Consider the following 10,330-nt stretch of genomic DNA (forward strand, 5'->3'; position numbering starts at 1 on the left):
TTTTATTGTTATATTCATTAAGTTTATAAATAATTTATTTACAATGTACAATCTATTATTAATCTCATGCTATGTATTCATTTCAGAAATATTTTTCTAAAATTCACTCTGTCTACATCTTACATCTTTCACATCTCAATATTTGTCTACAATTTCTAATATGTTGTATAATTATTGATTTTCAATAAAGTTACTGAAAAAATATTTTTAATTCTTCACCAGTGTTAAAGACATCAGTGACACTTTGGCTTGACAGCCAGGTATGCTGTGCCCCTGGTTACACTTGGCACTGGCTGAAGAATCAATTGTTACACTTGATCTTAGCCAAAAGGCCGAGAAGCGATTGAAGAATCAATTGTTAACTTCCATAAGCATGTTTCACTTTTAATCAACAGCAAAGCACCACAACAGTGCTGAATGATGGTTAAAAATTATAGTATTCAAAAGTAAAATAATTCAATGGTATATTCAAGAGGGAAAAGGTTGTCATTTTTAATTCTCTTCATAATTAAAATATTTTAACAGGATCTAGTTGCATTATTTGGGCGTCTTCATTTAATATCAAAATATAATGCTTCCCTTACAAGTATGAGGTGTCATTATTCAACAGCTAAACCTTGGAAGCAGTTTTTATGTCCATCAATACATGAATGGATAAAGAAAATGTGGTACTTACACACAACGGAGTACTACTCTGCCATAAAGAAAGATAAATTTGAGTCATTCATTGGAAAATAGATGCATTTTGATACCATAATGTTAAGTAAACTAAATCAGACACATAAGGACAAATATCATATGGCTTCACTTATAAGAAATATCCCAATTATAAATAAAGAGCAAAATAAATGGTAGATAATATAATATAGGGAGATAAAACTTTCTCAAATGGGAAGGAAATCAACAGATGGAGAGAGGGGAGAGAGAAGGAAGGGAAAGGAAAAAACAAAGGAATTAAGACGTGTCACATATACACATCCACTACACACAAGGAATGGGAACATTACATGCCGCATACATACCAAATTTAAAAATAACTAGTCATAGGCATTTCTATAACTTCAATACAGAGAGCTTGGCATTATTCATGCAGGCAAAGAGAAGAACAGTGATGGGCACATCTGCTGCTGTGAAGAGCTTTTTATCAAGCTTGGAAGCCGAGGTCAATCCCTGCGAAGCAAACACAGAGCAGCTCAGATGGAGACCAAGCATGAGAGGGGTGCACAGACATGAGGGGCGGGGGTAGAAGCAGTCAGATCACCAGGAAGGTGGGTGTACACAGACTTCAGCGATGAGCTGGATTTATGTGGAAAGAACAGGGGAACAGAGAGCATCTGAGGCAACATGGTGGGGTGCCCAGGTAGAGACAGAAGTGCAGGTGCCCAAAGGCTCTGCCCCCACATGTGGAGCTGTGAAGATCAGTCATTGATGCTGGGTAGCCACCCAATGCACCAGGAAAACAGAGGAAGGGAGGAAGGCAAAGGTGAGGATTTTATTTTTTTTTTGCTGGCTCTGGCTACCTTAAGGGCAGGTCTGGTAAGGCATGAGGAGCTGGGGATCCAACTGCAGTATTCTGCGCCTGACTGTGTTTGCATTAGCAGATGCTTAATCAACAGAGCTAACTGGCAGGCCCCCAGAAGAGGAGTCTGGGAAGACCTAGAATCAATGTTCTGCCTCCACAAAGAGCAAGAGCACACGGGAGGAAATTAAGCCAGAGAGAGAGTGAACCCAAGGATGAAAGTGAATCCAGAGAGTGAACCACCGTCACCCACAAGACACAGGCCCCTGGCCCGCACTTGTCATGGTAGCCAGTTACTACAGCATATCATAGAAATGATTTAAGGTATGGTTAGGCAAATGAGCTTCAGAATAGAATGGAAGGGTGCCTGAAAATATAAGACTTTTGTTTAAGTTGTGACAGTGGGAGAAATGAAAGCACATAGCCCCTCCAAGCAGGCTGCTTCCGTTCTCTGTAGTGAAGAGAACAGAAGCAGTCACGCAACTCAACACACTCAGTTTCTGTAAATGACACAGCGTGGGGGAATGATGGAAGACAAAAGGCTCCCTGTGTGCCGAGCTCTCTGAGTAGAGGAATGGAGGTTCTGCAATCACGCAGCAGGAGGTTGTGGCCGTGCTCCCTCCAGCTCTGCGCTCTCTGACAGCTCTCTTAACACCACACCTTTTGTCCCTATCTAGGACAGGAGAATAACTGCACCAATGGTGTCCCTGAAATGACAAAAGTATTATCAGTATTAATAATTACTTTCTATCATGATGAGGATAATAAATAACTAATGCTTTTATAAAGCTGATTTCTAGACTGGCTGCACAGTAGAGATTATATAAGGTAACTGAAACAAACTTGAGCTTTACTCCAAACCAATTAAATCAGAATCTAGAGTCTAACTGCAAGTGTTGTACAAAGGCTATCAGCTATTTAGATGGCTTCTGAGGATAAATAGCTGTAGCACAATCAACCTGAGTTGAATTATGTGTTTCCCCTCCAAATTTTTATTTCTAGGACTTGAAAATGTGTACTTCTTGGAAAAGAAAGTCTTTGCAGATATAATTAGTTAAAATGAGGTCACACTGGTTTAGGGTGAGCCCTACCCGTCCAGTGACAGTCACCCTTATCAGAAAACAGAAAAAGACACACAGCGGAAGGGAACACTGGGGACTGAGGCAGAGAGGAGGGTCTGGTATCTATCAACTAGGGAAGGGGCCAGGAGTATGGAGGACTACAGAAGCCCAGAGAGAGGGATGGACTGCACGCTCCTAGGGGCTGCAGGGCAAGCATGGCCCCATACGCTAGAGTTGGTACTTCTAGCCACACCAGACCCTACAAGGAAAAAGCTACTGGAAACCCTAGGCCCGCGGACATCCCTTATCCTACATGCTACAGTTTGGATCCAAATATCCCCCCAAAGTCTTATGTGTTCAGGGCTGCAGCTTTTGAATGGAGATTGGATCATGGGTGCGCTATGTTCATCAGGAGGTTGATCCACTGATGAGTTCAAAGCTGAATGTGCAACCGTAGAGAAGATGCCACCGCCCAGCCAGTACATCTCAGTTGATTATGGCTCCTGTGGAAGTTCCAGTTGCTTCTCTCTTCCAGAAACTGCTGTTACTGTTACGTACATTGGAAGAACCAAGCCCTAAGTGAAAAGCTATTCTGCCTCTGTATTTTCTGCTTGTTTATTTCATATAAGCCCCACGCCACCAGAGATCAAGGCCTGATCTTCTGGGAAGGATTCCTATCAATGCCTCCCAATCATGGGTGTTGTTTCGGTGTTTCTGCTTGCCACTGCACTATTAGGAGGTAGAGACAGCTTAGAAGAGGTAAGTCACTGGGGGCGGGGCCCGAAAGGTTTACGGTATCTTTTTTTTTTTTTTTGAGACAGGGTCTCACAATGTAGTGCAGGCTGGCTTGGAACTCACAGTGATCCTCCTGCTTCAGCCTCCTGCGTGCTGGGATGACAGGCATGAGCCTCCACACCCAGTTGGTTTACAGTATCCTTGTCCCTGGCTCCTTCTTTCTTTTCTGCTTCCTGGCTGCCATGGGACATGTAGCTCTCCTCTCCTATGCTGTCTATATTTACCTTGGAGTCAGCCAACCATGGACAGAACCCTCTATAACTGGGAGCCAAAATAAACCTTTCTTCCTTGAAATTGTGGCTTATTGGGTGCTTTGTCCCAGTGACAGTAAAGTGAGTAGTATGCCACACCAGCCAGAAAAATGACGATACATGGAATCTGAAGGAATTGTACAGGCACCATAGTTCCCTCAACGGATGTCAGGGCACCTGCCAGAATCCAATAAACTCTGTCTCTCTATAAACATCAGTAGAGCTGGAGAGCACCCAGACAGGGCAAGCCTCGGCAGTTCAGAAAGGCAGAAGCTCTCGAGTAGGTAAGGCAGAAGCTCCGGAGTACGTCGAGCAAACAATTCCAGCGAAACAGGAACTAAAAGGCCTGAATTCATAGTTTTGCTGCAGAGATGCAATCAGAGCTTGCATGATAAAATGAGGGTGACTCATGCTGACACGGAGCATCCTGTCCAAAGACATCATTTAAAATTAAAAATCAGAAGTGATGAGCTTTCCAGCTGGCCTGTCAGTTTGGGAGCGGAAGCTCTCCGTTCAGTTAATCAATGAAAGTAAATATGGGCTTCTATCATGTTTTGCTCAAACAAAACAGGTTTAATAGACTGGGAATCATCGCATTTTGGCTCTTGTACCACAAACCCTACATATGATAGTGCCCTTTTCTGTACTTATAAAACCACATGACATGTGCTAGCAGACCAGAAAATCACTCTGAAATTAAGGTTTTGTTTTATTAAGAAAACTAAACAACTCCTATTATTCTGAATACGTACTTTAGGAATTTCAAGTTCTCAAGTTTTTCTCTATTGAACTGAACTTGTAACAAAGTTAAATTAAGTGTTACTGTGTCCACACCCAATGTTGGAACCTCAGAGCTAAGATACTTCTGGTTCTCCCCTTGCTTCAGACCCCAATACATCCTGTGCTAAGCAGGGTTTTAACTCAGCATTTAGATCAGTAGAAAAATCACAGTTAACAATAGACTTCATTATGTTCTATTTGCTAATAAGGCATCTCTCTTTTTTCTTCTCATATCTATAAAGTCAATATTTTAAAAATAAAATACATTCAAACACTTCTTTTCTAAGTCCAAATGTGTCTTAAAGTTTTCTGTGTAAAATTTTGAAGCTATCCGTCCCCTATTAATTAATTATTCACTAATTTTGATGTCCTAGGAAGTGAATCTGGGAGCTATGCATTGTGTTACACCCCCAGCTCTTTTTTTTTATTTTTTATTTTGATATAGAGAGTCACTACATTGGACTCAAACTTGCAATCCTTTTGCCTCAGCATCCCGGAGAACTTGGATTACAGGTGTTGGTGGCTACACCTGGCTTATTTTCCCTTTTGGAACATGCTAACTTAAAGTTGTCCACATTCTCTGCTCATGTTTTTGTCACTGTCCTCAGCCCCAGGGACCAAGGTCATCGTGGACAGTGGAAAACAGTTGGCTTTCCATGGTACCACCATGACTCCTCATACCCAAAGCACAAGCTTCTGAAAACATCCTTTTTAAAATAGGCCTGATGATAAGCAGCATCATACCACAGCGACTTATGTACGTCCATGGTTACAGCAGGGCCATCTAAATCTCAGAAGTGGCCCAAATGCCATCAGCCAAGAACAGATAAAGAAGGTGTGGGATTTTTATTTTATTTATTTATTTATTTATTTATTTATTTATTTATTTATTTATTTTTACAATGGAGTATTGCTCAGCCACAAAGCAAGATTAGCTTGAGGCATTTCTAGGTAAATGGATGAAGCTTGAGTCCATACTCTTTAAGTGAAATAAACAGGACACCTGTGCTTAAATGCTGCACGCTTGCTCTGCTATGAAAAACCAAAAGTGTAAGTAAGAATCAAAATGTATACTGGATAATAAGAAGTGGGAAGAAAATGCTCAAGTGGGAAGGGAAACTAGGGAGAGGGGAAAGGAAAAGCAAAGATGAGAAAGGAAAAAAAATGAAAACATCAGGAAGGGAAAAATGGAAACAAAGCTTTGTAAATAAGGAGAGGAAGAGGGGTTGAAGGGAGGGGAGGGGATGCAAAAAAGAATTAAAATATACCATGTAAAAGTATAAATTCCCTAAAATGAATGTTATTGTGTATATATATTGTGTATTAAAATGTACCAAATAAATTACTTTTAAAAATAAAGAAAGGGCCGGCCTGATAGCTCAGTGGACTAAAGCGCCTGCTCAGGCAGAGCGCAGTGGCCAGGGTTCGATCCCCGGCGTGCCATGCCAGCTCTGCCCCCAGGGCGGGCTGAGACGGCGACTGTGACTGGGCATGGTGGTGTATGCCGAGTAATCCCAGCTCTTGGGAGGCTGAAAACAGCAGGATCCCAACGAGTCCAATCTACGTAGTAAAGAGCTGTAAGTAAATACAGAAAATAATAATAATATATCAATTTAGGGGCAAAGGCCTTTAAGGAGCTGTATATATGACACTGCAAAAATCATAATCTGCCGTACAATAAGAAGAGCTCCTGTCTGTGGTGAGGCGAGGAAGGTCTTTTTTGGTTTCTGCTTTGGAAATGAGGTTATCCCTCCTTCACTGAAGGCCTAATCCAATCAATGGTTCCCATGTGAATGAAGTTGAGGTTTTATATTTATTTCCAGGCCCTTCCCATTGGGCCCCGACTTATGTTAAAATCATCCGGCCGTCGCGTTTCAGCCCTTCGGCTGCCCTAGCACGTTCACCTGCCCTCGAGTTGGCCTCTCCTTCCTGAGCTTCCTGCTGTTTTTTTGTCTGGAACATCATTTTCCCACCTCTTCTCTTCCCAATAGGTAAAATGCAGGCCCTGGGGTTGGAGGTGCCCCGCCAACAGATCCTTCAGAGTCTCCAACTGCAGTCAGCCACAGGAGTTAAGCACCTGAATTTTGGCCACATATCTTGGATTTGCTGCAAGAGTCTCAATTCTGAAGTTTTCCTCATCGCTACAGTGAATTTTTGTCTAGGGGTGCCGCTCCGTGGCGGGGGAGAGCTTGCCTAGCACATGTGAGGCCCTGGGTTCAACCCCAGCACTGTAATAAAGGAGAAACAGAACTAAACTTTTCACTCAAACACCATGTCCTTATGCTTTGGCGCAAAAGGATTTACTAGGTCATCCTTATGTTCCACCAGTTTTAAAAGCTGGAATAAATAAATCAATTATTTTAAAAAGAGCACATTTTTTTGTTGCTGTCATCGTTGGATTTTTCTTTTCTTTTTTTTTTCTTTTTTGCGGAACCAGGGATTGAACTCAGGCCCCTGCGCTTGCCAGGCAAGTGCTTATTCTATTGCACTATCTCCCTGGCCTCTAGCACGAGCTTTAATTTCTTTTGTAATTTAAGTAACATGGTAACTGTAAAGAAATTAGAAGAACAAAAATCTTGATCATCACCTGCATTTCCACTCTGATATGCATATTCTTTAAGATTTTGTCATCTATGCATTTGTACTTATGTATGTTTTGGGTTGTTTTTTTGTTTGTTTGTTTGTTTGTTTTGGTGGAACAGGGGATTGAACTCAGATCCTTGTGTTGGCCAGTCAAGCGGTTATCCTACTGAGCCATCTCCCCAGCCCTTTATGTATGTTTTATAAAGGTGAAATATATTATTTTCATTTTTTAAGTCTATGAATCGCCTATGCTATTATCATAAATTGCCACACCACATACCATATACATGACCATACTTAACCAATTCTTGGGGGCTTGCCAGTTAGCTCAGCTGTTTAAAGTATTACTTTGGCAAACACAGTCAGGTGCAGGGGACCGTGGTTCGATCCCCAGCTTCCAAACCAGCCCCCCCCCCAAAAAAAAATCTTTAAAGCAACTCCTAATTTTAGATAAGGCATTATGTGACATTTTTCACCATTTTTTTAAAATGTATTAAGTACAAGGTCTACAGGATCTCACTACACAGATTGGACTCATAGTGATCATCCTGTTTTCAGCCTCCCAAGTGCTGGGATTATAGGCACGCACCACCACGCCCAGTCTCAATTGCCATCTCAGTGCTCCCCAGGGGTCGGGCCAGCACAGCACGACGGGGATGGAACCCCAGCCCGAGCTCTGCCTAAGCAGGTGCTTTAGTCCTCTGAGATACCTGGCCAGCCCTGAACATTCTTAAACAGGCACACTAAAAGTCTTATTTTTAAAAAAGAATGCTAAGTGCAGGAGAATTTTTAAGTACAGTCAAATCAGAGCAAGCAAATACATATACTGATAGCAAAAATTAAATTATAATTACAATAAAATAATTTCAGTTGCTTTTTAAACCTCATATGCCAGCTTATTCTAAAGCAAGGGTTAAAATATTATGTAACATAATTTAGTCATTTATGTAAGTTAGAGACTTTTCTGTAAAACACACAGATCTACTAAAATGTGTCTGAGCACATTCTATAGGTATCCATTTGTTTCTCCAGTTTTTAAACTCCAGTTTCAAAAATAAGAAATCAGAATAACTCAGATCAGCCTCAATTAATTATAGTGATAACAACCTTCTCTTGTATGTAATTTATTTTATAGTTCTTACATAATAATACACTGGAACAAATCTCTTGAAATAATCGAGAGCTATAAAAGCTTTTTTTTTGCTGTTGTTAAATTACTAGAGTTTTACTGGAAATATGAAGAAGAACAGCTCCCAGATTTCCAGGAAGAGCCCTAAGTGGGTGCCACATGGAGCTGATTACAGATTAACAGATTACAGATTGCTCAACTGTTTAGTGGCCATCTATCTATCATAGGTTTTAAAACAACCAATTAAGAACTACTTAAAGGGTATAAATATATGAAAATAACTCAGGATTTTTGCAAAAATGCAGTTCCAACTAAATAACAGGAAGAATAAGAATTGATAACAATTTGGCATATATGAGTATATATATTTCACATGTATAATCAGAAAGAAGGACAGAATTTGCTTTCTTCTCCCACTGACTGAAATTATCCCCAGAGACTAACAGGTGTCTGAAATCCCATAACAGAACAAAATACTGCCACGTGTTTGATAAATGGGCATATTGAACAGTAGAGCAAAGGCCAGGGAGATAGCTCGGTGGTCTGAGCACCTGCCTGGCAAGCACAAGGATCGGGGTTCAGTGCTGTGTACCACGTGCCTGCCATGCCGGCCCTGCACCAAGCCAGCCACCGAAATCGGGCATGGGGGGGGCACGCTTGTAATCTCAGCACTGGGGAGGCTGAGACAGGAGGATCACTATGAGTGTAAGCTGTGTAGCAAGACCCTGTTCCTAATAAATAAATAAAGATTAAAAATTTTTGAACAATAGAACAAAATGCATTGGATTGATCCTTTAATTATAAGAATTAAAACTGATTTTAGTGATACAAAAACTAGCTGCTTTTTTTTTTAATGATTCTTTGGTTTGGAAAAGATACAAATTAGCCTGTCAGGAAGAAAGATACTCTGGTGCTTCACTCTTGCAAAACTTATTTCTGTCACATGTGATTGGCATTTTGAAAACTGTACTATGGGCCGGGGAGATGGCTCAGTGGAATAAGTGCTTCCCTGGCAAGCGCAAGGGCCTGAGTTCAATCCCTGGCTCCACCAAAAATAAATAAATAAAACTGTACTATGGATATTTTTGCTGCTACAAACTTTTTTTTAAAATGACTTTTATTGGTCTTTAGAATCTTTTGAATCTACTGAGTTGTCTGGTTTTTTGTTTTTTTTTTTGGTGGAACTGGAGATTGAACTCAGACCCTTGCGCTTGCTAGGGAAGCACTTATTCCACTGAGCCATCTCCCTGGCCCCAAATCATTCTGAATTTCTTTTTCTTTTTCTTTTTTCAGAACTGGGGATTGAACTCAGGTCCTTGTGTTTGCCAGGCAAGCACTTATTCCACTGAGCCATCTCCCTGGCCCTAAACTTTCTTCAAACACAGCAAAGTGATATTCTAGAGCTTTCAACGGGACATGCAGGAATGATACCACAAGCTGTCAGGTGGTTGGCTGGGTAACAGATAATGAAGTGAATAGTGGACATACATTAAAAGGGGGAAAAAGTTGTTGTTGTTGTTGTTGTTGTTGTTGTTGTTGTTGTTGTTGTTTTAATGCATTTGGTTGTTCCAGGGTCTCACTACGCACCTTGGACTCCTAGTGATCCTCCTGTTTTCAGCCTCCCCAGCTCTGGGATTACTGGTGTGCACCACTAAGCCTGGACTCTGTGAGCGGCTCAGCCTGCCCTGGGGGTGGGGCTCCTGTGGCATGTGGTACTGGGAATCAAGCTGCAGTGCCTGTGCTTGCCTAAGCTTGCCTAAACAGGTGCCTTGGACCACTGAGCTACCTCAGCGGCCCCAGGAAAAAGATTTTAAAATCCCTCAATAAGTTTATCTTCTTTGAGAAAAATTAAAAATAAAGTCTTTTTTCTTCTCTCCTCTGCCTCCATGTGAGGACATGATGATGTTCAGCTCTTTGGATTACTTCTAAAACATCTAGACTGCAATCTCTTAAAAATACATCACCTTGAGCTATGGAGGATTTCCTTTTGGGTATGACTGCTTACCGGATACTCCCTGAGAAGGGATTCTTGCATGGAGAATGAGACCCACCACATCTTACTAGATTTTAGTTTTTGTCTTTCACAGTTAGTGGGAGCTCTTTTTCCCTACTTGGAAAACATAGATGGCAATGATTTCCGTTTCCTCCGAAGAACACGTAGTAACATGTGCTTCTTTTAAAGTTTGCCTGGGCCTACATTTTCTTTTTTCTC

General features: G+C 41.2%; 1 protein-coding gene and 1 pseudogene across 1 annotated transcript in view; both read right to left on the reverse strand.

The window, feature by feature from the left end:
- Slc22a3 (solute carrier family 22 member 3) overlaps nt 1-10,330 on the reverse strand; it is a 141,545-nt gene that overhangs the window by 72,622 nt on the left and 58,593 nt on the right. The window lies entirely within an intron of this gene.
- LOC111812092 lies at nt 140-344 on the reverse strand (annotated as a pseudogene).

Source organism: Octodon degus, unplaced genomic scaffold (assembly GCF_000260255.1).
Source record: "Octodon degus isolate 3935 unplaced genomic scaffold, OctDeg1.0 scaffold00112, whole genome shotgun sequence".
In the NCBI taxonomy this organism is placed as follows: Eukaryota; Metazoa; Chordata; class Mammalia; order Rodentia; family Octodontidae; genus Octodon; species Octodon degus.